This window comes from Chlamydotis macqueenii, chromosome W (assembly GCF_036417535.1).
Source record: "Chlamydotis macqueenii isolate bChlMac1 chromosome W, bChlMac1.mat, whole genome shotgun sequence".
Classification (NCBI taxonomy): Eukaryota; Metazoa; Chordata; class Aves; order Otidiformes; family Otididae; genus Chlamydotis; species Chlamydotis macqueenii.
Genome location: NC_141592.1, coordinates 25,157,052 through 25,173,862, shown reverse-complemented (window position 1 = coordinate 25,173,862; position 16,811 = coordinate 25,157,052).

Here is a 16,811-nt window from a genome sequence, read left to right as displayed (position 1 = left end):
CCCTGACGAACAGGGCTTCGACGTTTACCACCAGCTGCACCTGGGCGCCCACTCCAAAAAAACACGAAAAATCACGAACGTCGGACGATTACTCCCACACCAAAAGTGCCAGCCAGTCAAGCTCTTGCTGCTCCTCACCGGCCATTGGCAGCGCATCTACAGCACCACAGACATCGGGGCTCCGGGCTTTCCCTGATGAACAGGGCTTCGACGTTTACCACCAGCTGCACCTGGTCGCCCACTCCAGAAAAACCCGAAAAATCACGAACGTCAGACGATTGCTCCCACACAAAAAGTGCCAGCCAGTCAAGCTCCTGCTGCTCCTCACTGGCCATTGGCAGTGCATCTACAGCACCACAAACATCGGGGCTCCGAGCTTTCCCTGACGAACAGGGCTTCGATATTTACCACCAGCTGCAACTGGGCGCCCACTGGAAAAATCCCTGAAAAATCAAGAACGTCGGACGATTGCTCCCACTCCGAAAGTGCCAGCCAGTCAAGCTGTTGCTGCTCCTCACCGGCCATTGGCAGCGCATCTACAGCACCACAGACATCGGGGCTCCGGGCTTTCCCTGACGAACAGGGCTTCGACGTTTACCACCAGCTGCACCTGGGGGCCCCACTCAAAAAACCCCGAAAAAGCATGAACGTCGGACGATTGCTCCGACACCGAAAGCGCCAGCCAGTCAAGCTCTTGCTGCTCCTCCCCGGCCATTGGCAGCACATCTACAGCACCACAGACATCGGGGCTCCGGGCTTTCCCTGACGAACAGGGCTTCGACTTTTACCACCACCTGCGCCTGGGAGTCCACTCCAAAAAAACCCAAAAAATCACAAACGTCGGACGATTGCTCCCACACCGAAAGTGCCAGCCAGACAAGCTCCTGCTGCTCCTCACCGGCCATTGGCAGCGCATCTACAGCACCACAGACATCGGGGCTCCGGGCTTTCCCTGACGAACAGGGGTTCGACGTTTACCACCAGCTGCACCTGGGCGCCCATTGGAAAAAAACCCAAGAAAAATCACGAACGTGGGACGATTGCTTCCACACCAAAAGTGCCAGCCAGTCAAGCTCTTGCTGCTCCTCAGCGGCCATTGGCAGCGCATCTACAGCACCACAGACATCGGGGCTCCGGGCTTTCCCTGACGAACAGGGCTTCGACGTTTACCACCAGCTGCACCTGGGGGGCCCACTGAAAAAAATCCCGAAAAAGCATGAATGTCGGACGATTGCTCCGACACCGAAAGTGCCAGCCAGTCAAGCTCTTGCTGCTCCTCACCGGCCATTGGCAGCGCATCTACAGCACCACAGACATCGGGGCTCCGGGCTTTCCCTGACGAACAGTGCTTTGACGTTTACCACCACCTGCAGCTGGGCGCCCATTGGAAAAAAACCCAAGAAAAATCACGAACGTTGGACGATTGCTCCCACACCAAAAGTGCCAGCCAGTCAAGCTCTTGCTGCTCCTCACCGGCCATTGGCAGCGCATCTACAGCACCACAGACATCGGGGCTCCGGGCTTTCCCTGACGAACAGGGCTTTGACGTTTACCACCACCTGCACCTGGGGGGCCCACTGAAAAAAACCCCGAAAAATCATGAACGTCAGACGATTGCTCCCACACCGAAAGTGCCAGCCAGTCAAGCTCTTGCTGCTCATCACCGGCCATTGGCAGCGCATCTACAGCACCACAGATATCGGGGCTCCGGGCTTTCCCTAACGAACAGGGCTTCGACGTTTACCACCAGCTGCACCTGGGGAGCCAACTGAAAAAAGCCCCGAAAAATCATGAACGTCGGACGATTGCTCCCACACCGAAATTGCCAGCCAGACAAGCTCTTGCTGCTCCTCACCGGCCATTGGCAGCGCATCTACAGCACCACAGACATCGGGTCTCCGGGCTTTCCCTGACGAACAGGGCTTCGACTTTTACCACCACCTGCGCCTCGGAGTCCACTCCAAAAAAACCCCAAAAATCACAAACGTCGGATGATTGCTCCCACACCGAAAGTGCCAGCCAGTCAAGCACTTGCTGCTCCTCACCGGCCATTGGCAGCGCATCTACAGCACCACAGACATCGGGGCTCCGGGCTTTCCCTGACGAACAGGGCTTCGACGTTTACCACCACCTGCACCTGGGCGCCCATTGGCAAAAAACCCAAGAAAAATCACAAATGTCGGACGATTGCTCCCACACCGAAAGTGCCAGCCAGTCAAGCTCTTGCTGCTCACCACCGGCCATTGGCAGCGCATCTACAGCACCACAGACATCGGGGCTCCGGGCTTTCCCTGACAAACAGGGCTTCGACGTTTACCACCAGCTGCGCCTGGGCGCCCACTCCAAAAAACCCAGAAAAATCACGAACGTCGGACGATTGCTCCCACACCGAAAGTGCCAGCCAGTCAAGCTCTTGCTGCTCCTCACCGGCCATTGGCAGCGCATCTACAGCACCACAGACATCGGGGCTCCGGGCTTTCCCTGACGAACAGGGCTTTGACGTTTACCACCAGCTGCACCTGGGGGGCCCACTGAAAAAAACCCCGAAAAATCATGAACGTCAGACGATTGCTCCCACACCGAAAGTGCCAGCCAGTCAAGCTCTTGCTGCTCCTCACCGGCCATTGGCAGCGCATCTACAGCACCACAGATATCGGGGCTCCGGGCTTTCCCTAACGAACAGGGCTTCGACGTTTACCACCAGCTGCACCTGGGGAGCCAACTGAAAAAAGCCCCGAAAAATCATGAACGTCGGACGATTGCTCCCACACCGAAATTGCCAGCCAGAGAAGCTCTTGCTGCTCCTCACCGGCCATTGGCAGCGCATCTACAGCACCACAGACATCGGGTCTCCGGGCTTTCCCTGACGAACAGGGCTTCGACTTTTACCACCACCTGCGCCTCGGAGTCCACTCCAAAAAAACCCAAAAAATCACAAACGTCGGATGATTGCTCCCACACCGAAAGTGCCAGCCAGTCAAGCACTTGCTGCTCCTCACCGGCCATTGGCAGCGCATCTACAGCACCACAGACATCGGGGCTCCGGGCTTTCCTTGACGAACAGGGCTTCGATGTTTACCACCACCTGCACCTGGGCGCCCATTGGCAAAAAACCCAAGAAAAATCACAAATGTCGGACGATTGCTCCCACACCGAAAGTGCCAGCCAGTCAAGCTCTTGCTGCTCACCACCGGCCATTGGCAGCGCATCTACAGCACCACAGACATCGGGGCTCCGGGCTTTCCCTGACAAACAGGGCTTCGACGTTTACCACCAGCTGCGCCTGGGCGCCCACTCCAAAAAACCCCGAAAAATCACGAACGTCGGACGATTGCTCCCACACCGAAAGTGCCAGCAACTCAAGCTCTTGCTGTTCCTCACCGGCCATTGGCAGCGCATCTACAGCACCACAGACATCGGGGCTCCGGGCTTTCCCTGTCGAACAGGGCTTGAACGTTTACCACCAGCTGCACCTGGGGGCCCCACTGAAATAATCCCCGAAAAAGCATGAACGTCGGACGATTGCTCCGACACCGAAAGTCCCAGCCAGTCAAGCTCTTGCTGCTCCTCCCCGGCCATTGGCAGCACATCTACAGCACCACAGACATCGGGGCTCCGGGCTTTCCCTGACGAACAGGGCTTCGACGTTTACCACCAGCTGCGCCTGGGCGCCCACTGAAAAAAACCCCGAAAAATCATGAACGTCGGACGATTGCTCCCACACCGAAAGTGCCAGCAACGCAAGCTCTTGCTGTTCCTCACCGGCCATTGGCAGCGCATCTACAGCACCACAGACATCGGGGCTCCGGGCTTTCCCTGACGAACAGGGCTTCGACGTTTACCACCAGCTGCACCTGGGGGGCCCACTGAAAAAAACCCCGAAAAAGCATGAACGTCGGACGATTGCTCCGACACCGAAAGTCCCAGCCAGTCAAGCTCTTGCTGCTCCTCCCCGGCCATTGGCAGCACATCTACAGCACCACAGACATCGGGGCTCCGGGCTTTCCCTGATGAACAGGGCTTCGACCTTTACCACCACCTGCACCTGGTCGCCCACTCCAGAAAAACCCGAAAAATCACGAACGTCAGATGATTGCTCCCGCACAAAAAGTGCCAGCCACTCAAGCTCCTGCTACTCCTCCCCGGCCATTGGCAGCGCATCTACAGCACCACAGACGTAGGGGCTCCACGCTTTCCCTGACAAACAGGGCTGCGACGTTTACCACCAGCTGCACCTGGTCGCCCACGCCAAAAAAACCCGAAAAATCATGAACGTCGGACGATTGTTCCCACACAAAAAGTGCCAGCCAGTCAAGCTCCTGCTGCTCCTCACCGGCCATTGGCAGCACATCTACAGCACCACAGACATCGGGGCTCCGGGCTTTCCCTGACGAACAGGGCTTCGACTTTTACCACCACCTGCGCCTCGGAGTCCACTCCAAAAAAACCCAAAAAATCACAAACGTCGGACGATTGCTCCCACACCGAAAGTGCCAGCCAGTCAAGCTCTTGCTGCTCCTCACCAGCCATTGGCAGCGCATCTACAGCACCACAGACATCGGGGCTCCGGGCTTTCCCTGACGAACAGGGCTTCGACGTTTACCACCACCTGCACCTGGGCGCCCATTGGAAAAAAACTAAAGAAAAATCACGAACGTCGGACGATTGCTCGCATACAAAAAGTTCCAGCCAGTCAAGCTCTTGCTGCTCATCACCGGCCATTGGCAGCGCATCTACAGCACCACAGACATCGGGGCTCCACGCTTTCCCTGACGAACAGGGCTTTGACGCTTACCACTAGCTGCGCCTGGGGGGCCCACTGAAAGAAACCCCGAAAAATCGGGGACGTCGGATGATTACTCCCACACCGAAAGTGCCAGCCAGTCAAGCTCCTGCTGCTCCTCAGCGGCCATTGGCAGCGCATCTACAGCACCACAGACATCGGGGCTCCGAGCTTTCCCTGACGAACAGGGCTTCGACGTTTACCACCAGCTGCACCTGGGAGTCCACTCCAAAAAAACCCGAAAAATCACAAACGTCGGACGATTGCTCCCACACAAAAAGTGCCAGCCAGTCAAGCTCCTGCTGCTCCTCACCGGCCATTGGCAGCGCATCTACAGCACCACAGACATCGGGGCTCCAGGCTTTCCCTGACGAACAGGGCTTCGACGTTTACCACCAGCTGCACCTGGTCGCCCACTCCAAAAAAACACGAAAAATCACGAACGTCGGACGATTACTCCCACACAAAAAGTGCCAGCCAGTGAAGCTCTTGCTGCTCCTCACCGGCCATTGGCAGCGCATCTACAGCACCACAGACATCGGGGCTCCGGGCTTTCCCTGATGAACAGGGCTTCGACGTTTACCACCAGCTGCACCTGGTCGCCCACTCCAGAAAAACCCGAAAAATCACGAACGTTGGACGATTGCTCCCACACAAAAAGTGCCAGCCAGTCAAGCTCCTGCTGCTCCTCACTGGCCATTGGCAGTGCATCTATAGCACCACAAACATCGGGGCTCCGAGCTTTCCCTGACGAACAGGGCTTCGATATTTACCACCAGCTGCACCTGGGCGCCCACTGGAAAAATCCCTGAAAAATCACGAACGTCGGACGATTGCTCCCACACCTAAAGTGCCAGCCAGTCAAGCTGTTGCTGCTCCTCACCGGCCATTGGCAGCGCATCTACAGCACCACAGACATCGGGGCTCCGGGCTTTCCCTGACGAACAGGGCTTCGACGTTTACCACCAGCTGCACCTGGGGGCCCCACTGAAAAAACCCCGAAAAAGCATGAACGTCGGACGATTGCTCCCACACCGAAAGCGCCAGCCAGTCAAGCTCTTGCTGCTCCTCCCCGGCCATTGGCAGCACATCTACAGCACCACAGACATCGGGGCTCCGGGCTTTCCCTGACGAACAGGGCTTCGACGTTTACCACCAGCTGCGCCTGGGAGTCCACTCCAAAAAACCCAAAAAATCACAAACGTCGGACGATTGCTCCCACACCGAAAGTGCCAGCCAGACAAGCTCTTGCTGCTCCTCACCGGCCATTGGCAGCGCATCTACAGCACCACAGACATCGGGGCTCCGGGCTTTCCCTGACGAACAGGGCTTGAACCTTTACCACCAGCTGCACCTGGGGGGCCCACTGAAAGAAACCCCGAAAAATCGGGAACATCGGATGATTACTCCCACACCGAAAGTGCCAGCCAGTCAAGCTCTTGCTGCTCCTCACCGGCCATTGGCAGCGCATCTACAGCACCACAGACATCGGGGCTCCAGTCTTTCTGTGATGAACAGGGCTTCGACGTTTACCACCAGCTGCACCTGGGCGCCCATTGGAAAAAAACCCAAGAAAAATCACGAACGTGGGACGATTGCTTCCACACCAAAAGTGCCAGCCAGTCAAGCTCTTGCTGCTCCTCAGCGGCCATTGGCAGCGCATCTACAGCACCACAGACATCGGGGCTCCGGGCTTTCCCTGACGAACAGGGCTTCGACGTTTACCACCAGCTGCACCTGGGGGGCCCACTGAAAAAAATCCCGAAAAAGCATGAATGTCGGACGATTGCTCCGACACCGAAAGTGCCAGCCAGTCAAGCTCTTGCTGCTCCTCACCGGCCATTGGCAGCGCATCTACAGCACCACAGACATCGGGGCTCCGGGCTTTCCCTGACGAACAGGGCTTCGACGTTTACCACCACCTGCAGCTGGGCACGCATTGGCAAAAAACCCAAGAAAAATCACAAATGTCGGACGATTGCTCCCACACCGAAAGTGCCAGCCAGTCAAGCTCTTGCTGCTCACCACCGGCCATTGGCAGCGCATCTACAGCACCACAGACATCGGGGCTCCGGGCTTTCCCTGACAAACTGGGCTTCGACGTATACCAACAGCTGCACCTGGGCGCCCACTCCAAAAAACCCCGAAAAATCACGAACGTCGTTCGATTGCTCCCACACCGAAAGTGCCAGCAACGCAAGCTCTTGCTGTTCCTCACCGGCCATTGGCAGCGCATCTACAGCACCACAGACATCGGGGCTCCGGGCTTTCCCTGACGAACAGGGCTTCGACGTTTACCACCAGCTGCACCTGGGGGGCCCACTGAAAAAAACCCCGAAAAAGCATGAACGTCGGACGATTGCTCCGACACCGAAAGTCCCAGCCAGTCAAGCTCTTGCTGCTCCTCCCAGGCCATTGGCAGCACATCTACAGCACCACAGACATCGGGGCTCCGGGCTTTCCCTGATGAACAGGGCTTCGACCTTTACCACCACCTGCACCTGGTCGCCCACTCCAGAAAAACCCGAAAAATCACGAACGTCAGATTATTGCTCCCGCACAAAAAGTGCCAGCCAGTCAAGCTCCTGCTGCTCCTCACCGGCCATTGGCAGCACATCTACAGCACCACAGACATCGGGGCTCCGGGCTTTCCCTGACGAACAGGGCTTCGACTTTTACCACCACCTGCGCCTCGGAGTCCACTCCAAAAAAACCCAAAAAATCACAAACGTCGGACGATTGCTCCCACACCGAAAATGCCAGCCAGTCAAGCTCTTGCTGCTCCTCACCGGCCATTGGCAGCGCATCTACAGCACCACAGACATCGGGGCTCCGGGCTTTCCCTGACGAACAGGGCTTCGACGTTTACCACCACCTGCACCTGGGCGCCCATTGGAAAAAAACCCAAGAAAAATCACAAATGTCGGACGATTGCTCCCACACCGAAAGTGCCAGCCAGTCAAGCTCTTGCTGCTCCTCACCGGCCATTGGCAGCGCATCTACAGCACCACAGACATCGGGGCTCCGGGCTTTCCCTGACGAACAGGGCTTCGACCTTTACCACCAGCTGCACCTGGTCGCACACTCCAAAAAACCCCGAAAAATCACAAACGTCGGACGATTGCTGCCACACCGAAAGTGCCAGCAACACAAGCTCTTGCTGCTCACCACCGGCCATTGGCAGCGCATGTACAGCACCACAGACATCGGGGTTCCGGGCTTTCCCTGACGAACAGGGCTTCGACGTTTACCACCAACTGCACCTGGTCGCCCACTCCTGAAAAACCCGAAAAATCACGAACGTCGGACGATTGCTCCCACACCGAATGTGCCAGCCAGTCAAGCTCTTGCTGCTCCTCCCCGGCCATTGGCAGCGCATCTACAGCACCACAGACATCGGGGCTCCGGGCTTTCCCTGACGAACAGGGCTTCGATATTTACCACCTGCTGCACCTGGGCGCCTACTGGAAAAATCCCTGAAAAATCACGAACGTCGGACGATTGCTCCCACACCGAATGTGCCAGCCAGTCAAGCTCTTGCTGCTCCTCACCGGCCATTGGCAGCGCATCTACAGCACCACAGACATCGGGGCTCCGGGCTTTCCCTGACGAACAGGGCTTTGACGTTTACCACCAGCTGCACCTGGGGGGCCCACTGAAAAAAACCCCGAAAAATCATGAACGTCGGACGATTGCTCCCACACAAAAAGTTCCAGCCAGTCAAGCTCTTGCTGCTCCTCACCGGCCATTGGCAGCGCATCTACAGCACCACAGACATCGGGGCTCCGGGCTTTCCCTGACAAACAGGGCTTCGACCTTTACCACCAGCTGCACCTGGGCGCCCATTGGAAAAAAACCCAAGAAAAATCACGAACGTCAGACGATTGCTGCCACACCGAAAGTGCCAGCCAGTCAAGCTCTTGCTGCTCCTCACCGGCCATTGGCAGCGCATCTACAGCACCACAGACATCGGAGCTCCGGGCTTTCCCTGACGAACAGGGCTTCGACGTTTACCACCAACTGCACCTGGTCGCCCACTCCAGAAAAACCCGAAAAATCACGAACGTCACACGATTGCTCCCACACAAAAAGTGCCAGCCAGTCAAGCTCCTACTGCTCCTCACCGGCCATTGGCAGCGCATCTACAGCACCACAAACATCGGGGCTCCGTACTTTCCTTGACGAACAGGGCTTCGATATTTACCACCTGCTGCACCTGGGCGCCCACTGGAAAAATCCATGAAAAATCACGAACGTCGGACGATTGCTCCCACACCGAATGTGCCAGCCAGTCAAGCTCTTGCTGTTCCTCACCGGCCATTGGCAGCGCATCTACAGCACCACAGACATCGGGGCTCCGGGCTTTCCCTGACGAACAGGGCTTCGACGTTTACCACCAGCTGCACCTGGGCGCCCACTGAAAAAAAGCCCCGAAAAAGCATGAACGTCGGACGATTGCTCCGACACCGAAAGTGCCAGCCAGTCAAGCTCTTCCTGCTCCTCACCGGCCATTGGCAGCACATCTACAGCACCACAGACATCGGGGCTCCGGGCTTTCCCTGACGAACAGGGCTTCGACGTTTACCACCAGCTGCACCTTGTCACGCACTAAAAAAAAAACGCAAAAAATCACGAACGTCGGACGATTGCTCCCACACCGAAAGTGCCAGCCAGTCAAACTCTTGCTGCTCCTCCCCGGCCATTGGCACCGCATCTACAGCAGCACAGACATCGGGGCTCCGGGCTTTCCCTGACGAACAGGGCTTCGACGTTTACCACCAGCTGCACCTGGGCGCCCACTCCAGAAAAACCCGAAAAATCACGAACGTCGGACGATTGCTCCCACACAAAAAGTGCCAGCCAGTCAAGCTCCTGCTGCTCATCACCGGCCATTGGCAGCGCATCTACAGCACCACAGACATCAGGGCTCCGGGCTTTCCCTGACGAACAGGGCTTGAACGTTTACCACCAGCTGCACCTGGGGGGCCCACTGAAAGAAACCCCGAAAAATCAGGAACGTCGGATGATTACTCCCACACAAAAAGTTCCAGCCAGTCAAGCTCTTGCTGCTCCTCACCGGCCATTGGCAGCGCATCTACAGCACCACAGACATCGGGGCTCCGGGCTTTCCCTGACGAACAGGAGTTCGATGTTTACCACCAGCTGCACCTGGGCGCCCATTGGAAAAAAACCCAAGAAAAATCACAAACGTTGGACGATTGCTCCCACACCAAATGTGCCAGCCAGTCACGCTCTTGCTGCTCATCACCAGCCATTGGCAGCGCATCTACAGCACCACAGACATCGGGGCTCTGGGCTTTCCCTGACGAACAGGGCTTCGACGTTTACCACCACCTGCACCTGGGGGGCCCACTGAAAAAAACCCCGAAAAAGCATGAACGTCTGACGATTGCTCCCACTCCGAAAGTGCAAGACAGTCAAGCTCTTGCTGCTCATCACCGGCCATTGGCAGCACATCTACAGCACCACAGACATCGGGGCTCCGGGCTTTCCCTGACGAACAGGGCTTCGACGTTTACCACCAGCTGCACCTGGGCGCCCACTCCAAAAAAACCCAAAAAATCTCAAACGTCGGACGATTGCTCCCACACCGAAAGTGCCAGCCTGTCAAGCTCTTGCTGCTCCTTACCGGCCATTGGCAGCGCATCTACAGCACCACAGACATCGGGGCTCCGGGCTTTCCCTGACGAACAGGGCTTCGACGTTTACCACCAGCTGCACCTGGGGGGCCCACTGAAAAAAATCCCGAAAAATCATGAACGTCGGACGATTGCTCCCACACAAAAAGTTCCAGCCAGTCAAGCTCTTGCTGCTCCTCCCCGGCCATTGGCAGCGCATCTACAGCACCACAGACATCGGGGCTCCGGGCTTTCCCTGACGAACAGGGCTTCGACGTTTACCACCAGCTGCACCTGGGGGGCCCACTGAAAGAAACCCCGAAAAATCATGAACGTCGGACAATTGCTCCCACACAAAAAGTGCCAGCCAGTCAAGCTCCTGCTGCTCCTCACCGGCCATTGGCAGCGCATCTACAGCACCACAGACATCGGGGCTCCGGGCTTTCCCTGACGAACAGGGCTTGAACGTTTACCACCAGCTGCACCTGGTCGCCCACTCCAAAAAAACACGAAAAATCGGGAACGTCGGATGATTACTCCCACACCGAAAGTGCCAGCCAGTCAAGCTCTTGCTGCTCCTCACCGGCCATTGGCAGCGCATCTACAGCACCACAGACATCGGGGCTCCGAGCTTTCCCTGACGAACAGGGCTTCGATATTTACCACCAGCTGCACCTGGGCGCCCACTGGAAAAATCCCTGAAAAATCACGAACGTCGGACGATTGCTCCCACACCGAAAGTGCCAGCCAGTCCAGCTGTTGCTGCTCCTCACCGGCCATTGGCAGCGCATCTACAGCACCACAGACATCGGGGCTCCGGGCTTTCCCTGACGAACAGGGCTTCGACGTTTACCACCAGCTGCACCTGGGGGCCCCACTGAAAAAACCCCGAAAAAGCATGAACGTCGGACGATTGCTCCCACACCGAAAGCGCCAGCCAGTCAAGCTCTTGCTGCTCCTCCCCGGCCATTGGCAGCACATCTACAGCACCACAGACATCAGGGCTCCGGGCTTTCCCTGACGAACAGGGCTTCGACTTTTACCACCACCTGCGCCTGGGAGTCCACTCCAAAAAACCCAAAAAATCACAAACGTCGGACGATTGCTCCCACACCGAAAGTGCCAGCCAGACAAGCTCTTGCTGCTCCTCACCGGCCATTGGCAGCGCATCTACAGCACCACAGACATCGGGGCTCCGGGCTTTCCCTGACGAACAGGGCTTGAACCTTTACCACCAGCTGCACCTGGGGGGCCCACTGAAAGAAACCCCGAAAAATCGGGAACGTCGGATGATTACTCCCACACCGAAAGTGCCAGCCAGTCAAGCTCTTGCTGCTCCTCACCGGCCATTGGCAGCGCATCTACAGCACCACAGACATCGGGGCTCCGAGCTTTCCCTGACGAACAGGGCTTCGATATTTACCACCAGCTGCACCTGGGCGCCCACTGGAAAAATCCCTGAAAAATCACGAACGTCGGACGATTGCTCCCACACCGAAAGTGCCAGCCAGTCCAGCTGTTGCTGCTCCTCACCGGCCATTGGCAGCGCATCTACAGCACCACAGACATCGGGGCTCCGGGCTTTCCCTGACGAACAGGGCTTCGACGTTTACCACCAGCTGCACCTGGGGGCCCCACTGAAAAAACCCCGAAAAAGCATGAACGTCGGACGATTGCTCCCACACCGAAAGCGCCAGCCAGTCAAGCTCTTGCTGCTCCTCCCCGGCCATTGGCAGCACATCTACAGCACCACAGACATCAGGGCTCCGGGCTTTCCCTGACGAACAGGGCTTCGACTTTTACCACCACCTGCGCCTGGGAGTCCACTCCAAAAAACCCAAAAAATCACAAACGTCGGACGATTGCTCCCACACCGAAAGTGCCAGCCAGACAAGCTCTTGCTGCTCCTCACCGGCCATTGGCAGCGCATCTACAGCACCACAGACATCGGGGCTCCGGGCTTTCCCTGACGAACAGGGCTTGAACCTTTACCACCAGCTGCACCTGGGGGGCCCACTGAAAGAAACCCCGAAAAATCGGGAACATCGGATGATTACTCCCACACCGAAAGTGCCAGCCAGTCAAGCTCTTGCTGCTCCTCACCGGCCATTGGCAGCGCATCTACAGCACCACAGACATCGGGGCTCCGGGCTTTCCCTGACGAACAGGGGTTCGACGTTTACCACCAGCTGCACCTGGGCGCCCATTGGAAAAAAACCCAAGAAAAATCACGAACGTGGGACGATTGCTTCCACACCAAAAGTGCCAGCCAGTCAAGCTCTTGCTGCTCCTCAGCGGCCATTGGCAGCGCATCTACAGCACCACAGACATCGGGGCTCCGGGCTTTCCCTGACGAACAGGGCTTCGACGTTTACCACCAGCTGCACCTGGGGGGCCCACTGAAAAAAATCCCGAAAAAGCATGAATGTCGGACGATTGCTCCGACACCGAAAGTGCCAGCCAGTCAAGCTCTTGCTGCTCCTCACCGGCCATTGGCAGCGCATCTACAGCACCACAGACATCGGGGCTCCGGGCTTTCCCTGACGAACAGGGCTTCGACGTTTACCACCACCTGCAGCTGGGCACGCATTGGCAAAAAACCCAAGAAAAATCACAAATGTCGGACGATTGCTCCCACACCGAAAGTGCCAGCCAGTCAAGCTCTTGCTGCTCACCACCGGCCATTGGCAGCGCATCTACAGCACCACAGACATCGGGGCTCCGGGCTTTCCCTGACAAACAGGGCTTCGACGTTTACCACCATCTGCACCTGGGCGCCCACTCCAAAAAACCCCGAAAAATCACGAACGTCGGACGATTGCTCCCACACCGAAAGTGCCAGCAACGCAAGCTCTTGCTGTTCCTCACCGGCCATTGGCAGCGCATCTACAGCACCACAGACATCGGGGCTCCGGGCTTTCCCTGACGAACAGGGCTTCGACGTTTACCACCAGCTGCACCTGGGGGGCCCACTGAAAAAAACCCCGAAAAAGCATGAACGTCGGACGATTGCTCCGACACCGAAAGTCCCAGCCAGTCAAGCTCTTGCTGCTCCTCCCCGGCCATTGGCAGCACATCTACAGCACCACAGACATCGGGGCTCCGGGCTTTCCCTGATGAACAGGGCTTCGACCTTTACCACCACCTGAACCTGGTCGCCCACTCCAGAAAAACCCGAAAAATCACGAACGTCAGATGATTGCTCCCGCACAAAAAGTGCCAGCCAGTCAAGCTCCTGCTGCTCCTCACCGGCCATTGGCAGCACATCTACAGCACCACAGACATCGGGGCTCCGGGCTTTCCCTGACGAACAGGGTTTCGACTTTTACCACCACCTGCGCCTCGGAGTCCACTCCAAAAAAACCCAAAAAATCACAAACGTCGGACGATTGCTCCCACACCGAAAGTGCCAGCCAGTCAAGCTCTTGCTGCTCCTCACCAGCCATTGGCAGCGCATCTACAGCACCACAGACATCGGGGCTCCGGGCTTTCCCTGACGAACAGGGCTTCGACGTTTACCACCACCTGCACCTGGGCGCCCATTGGAAAAAAACCCAAGAAAAATCACAAATGTCGGACGATTGCTCCCACACCGAAAGTGCCAGCCAGTCAAGCTCTTGCTGCTCCTCACCCGCCATTGGCAGCGCATCTACAGCACCACAGATATCGGGGCTCCGGGCTTTCCCTGACGAACAGGGCTTCGACTTTTACCACCACCTGCGCCTGGGAGTCCACTCCAAAAAACCCCGAAAAATCACGAACGTCGGACGATTGCTCCCACACCGAAAGTGCCAGCAACGCAAGCTCTTGCTGTTCCTCACCGGCCATTGGCAGCGCATCTACAGCACCACAGACATCGGGGCTCCGGGCTTTCCCTGACGAACAGGGCTTCGACGTTTACCACCAGCTGCACCTGGGGGGCCCACTGAAAAAAACCCCGAAAAAGCATGAACGTCGGACGATTGCTCCGACACCGAAAGTCCCAGCCAGTCAAGCTCTTGCTGCTCCTCCCCGGCCATTGGCAGCACATCTACAGCACCACAGACATCGGGGCTCCGGGCTTTCCCTGATGAACAGGGCTTCGACCTTTACCACCACCTGAACCTGGTCGCCCACTCCAGAAAAACCCGAAAAATCACGAACGTCAGATGATTGCTCCCGCACAAAAAGTGCCAGCCAGTCAAGCTCCTGCTGCTCCTCACCGGCCATTGGCAGCACATCTACAGCACCACAGACATCGGGGCTCCGGGCTTTCCCTGACGAACAGGGTTTCGACTTTTACCACCACCTGCGCCTCGGAGTCCACTCCAAAAAAACCCAAAAAATCACAAACGTCGGACGATTGCTCCCACACCGAAAGTGCCAGCCAGTCAAGCTCTTGCTGCTCCTCACCAGCCATTGGCAGCGCATCTACAGCACCACAGACATCGGGGCTCCGGGCTTTCCCTGACGAACAGGGCTTCGACGTTTACCACCACCTGCACCTGGGCGCCCATTGGAAAAAAACCCAAGAAAAATCACAAATGTCGGACGATTGCTCCCACACCGAAAGTGCCAGCCAGTCAAGCTCTTGCTGCTCCTCACCCGCCATTGGCAGCGCATCTACAGCACCACAGATATCGGGGCTCCGGGCTTTCCCTGACGAACAGGGCTTCGACTTTTACCACCACCTGCGCCTGGGAGTCCACTCCAAAAAACCCAAAAAATCACAAACGTCGGACGATTGCTCCCACACCGAAAGTGCCAGCCAGACAAGCTCTTGCTGCTCCTCACCGGCCATTGGCAGCGCATCTACAGCACCACAGACATCGGGGCTCCGGGCTTTCCCTGACGAACAGGGCTTGAACCTTTACCACCAGCTGCACCTGGGGGGCCCACTGAAAGAAACCCCGAAAAATCGGGAACATCGGATGATTACTCCCACACCGAAAGTGCCAGCCAGTCAAGCTCTTGCTGCTCCTCACCGGCCATTGGCAGCGCATCTACAGCACCACAGACATCGGGGCTCCGGGCTTTCCCTGACGAACAGGGCTTCGACGTTTACCACCAGCTGCACCTGGGCGCCCATTGGAAAAAAACCCAAGAAAAATCACGAACGTGGGACGATTGCTTCCACACCAAAAGTGCCAGCCAGTCAAGCTCTTGCTGCTCCTCAGCGGCCATTGGCAGCGCATCTACAGCACCACAGACATCGGGGCTCCGGGCTTTCCCTGACGAACAGGGCTTCGACGTTTACCACCAGCTGCACCTGGGGGGCCCACTGAAAAAAATCCCGAAAAAGCATGAATGTCGGACGATTGCTCCGACACCGAAAGTGCCAGCCAGTCAAGCTCTTGCTGCTCCTCACCGGCCATTGGCAGCGCATCTACAGCACCACAGACATCGGGGCTCCGGGCTTTCCCTGACGAACAGGGCTTCGACGTTTACCACCACCTGCACCTGGGCACGCATTGGCAAAAAACCCAAGAAAAATCACAAATGTCGGACGATTGCTCCCACACCGAAAGTGCCAGCCAGTCAAGCTCTTGCTGCTCACCACCGGCCATTGGCAGTGCATCTACAGCACCACAGACATCGGGGCTCCGGGCTTTCCCTGACAAACAGGGCTTCGACGTTTACCACCAGCTGCGCCTGGGCGCCCACTCCAAAAAACCCCGAAAAATCACGAACGTCGGACGATTGCTCCCACACCGAAAGTGCCAGCAACGCAAGCTCTTGCTGTTCCTCACCGGCCATTGGCAGCGCATCTACAGCACCACAGACATCGGGGCTCCGGGCTTTCCCTGACGAACAGGGCTTCGACGTTTACCACCAGCTGCACCTGGGGGGCCCACTGAAAAAAACCCCGAAAAAGCATGAACGTCGGACGATTGCTCCGACACCGAAAGTCCCAGCCAGTCAAGCTCTTGCTGCTCCTCCCCGGCCATTGGCAGCACATCTACAGCACCACAGACATCGGGGCTCCGGGCTTTCCCTGATGAACAGGGCTTCGACCTTTACCACCACCTGAACCTGGTCGCCCACTCCAGAAAAACCCGAAAAATCACGAACGTCAGATGATTGCTCCCGCACAAAAAGTGCCAGCCAGTCAAGCTCCTGCTACTCCTCACCGGCCATTGGCAGCGCATCTACAGCACCACAGACGTAGGGGCTCCACGCTTTCCCTGACAAACAGGGCTTCGACGTTTACCACCAGCTGCACCTGGTCGCCCATGCCAAAAAAACCCGAAAAATCACGAACGTCGGACGATTGTTCCCACACAAAAAGTGCCAGCCAGTCAAGTTCCTGCTGCTCCTCACCGGCCATTGGCAGCACATCTACAGCACCACAGACATCGGGGCTCCGGGCTTTCCCTGACGAACAGGGTTTCGACTTTTACCACCACCTG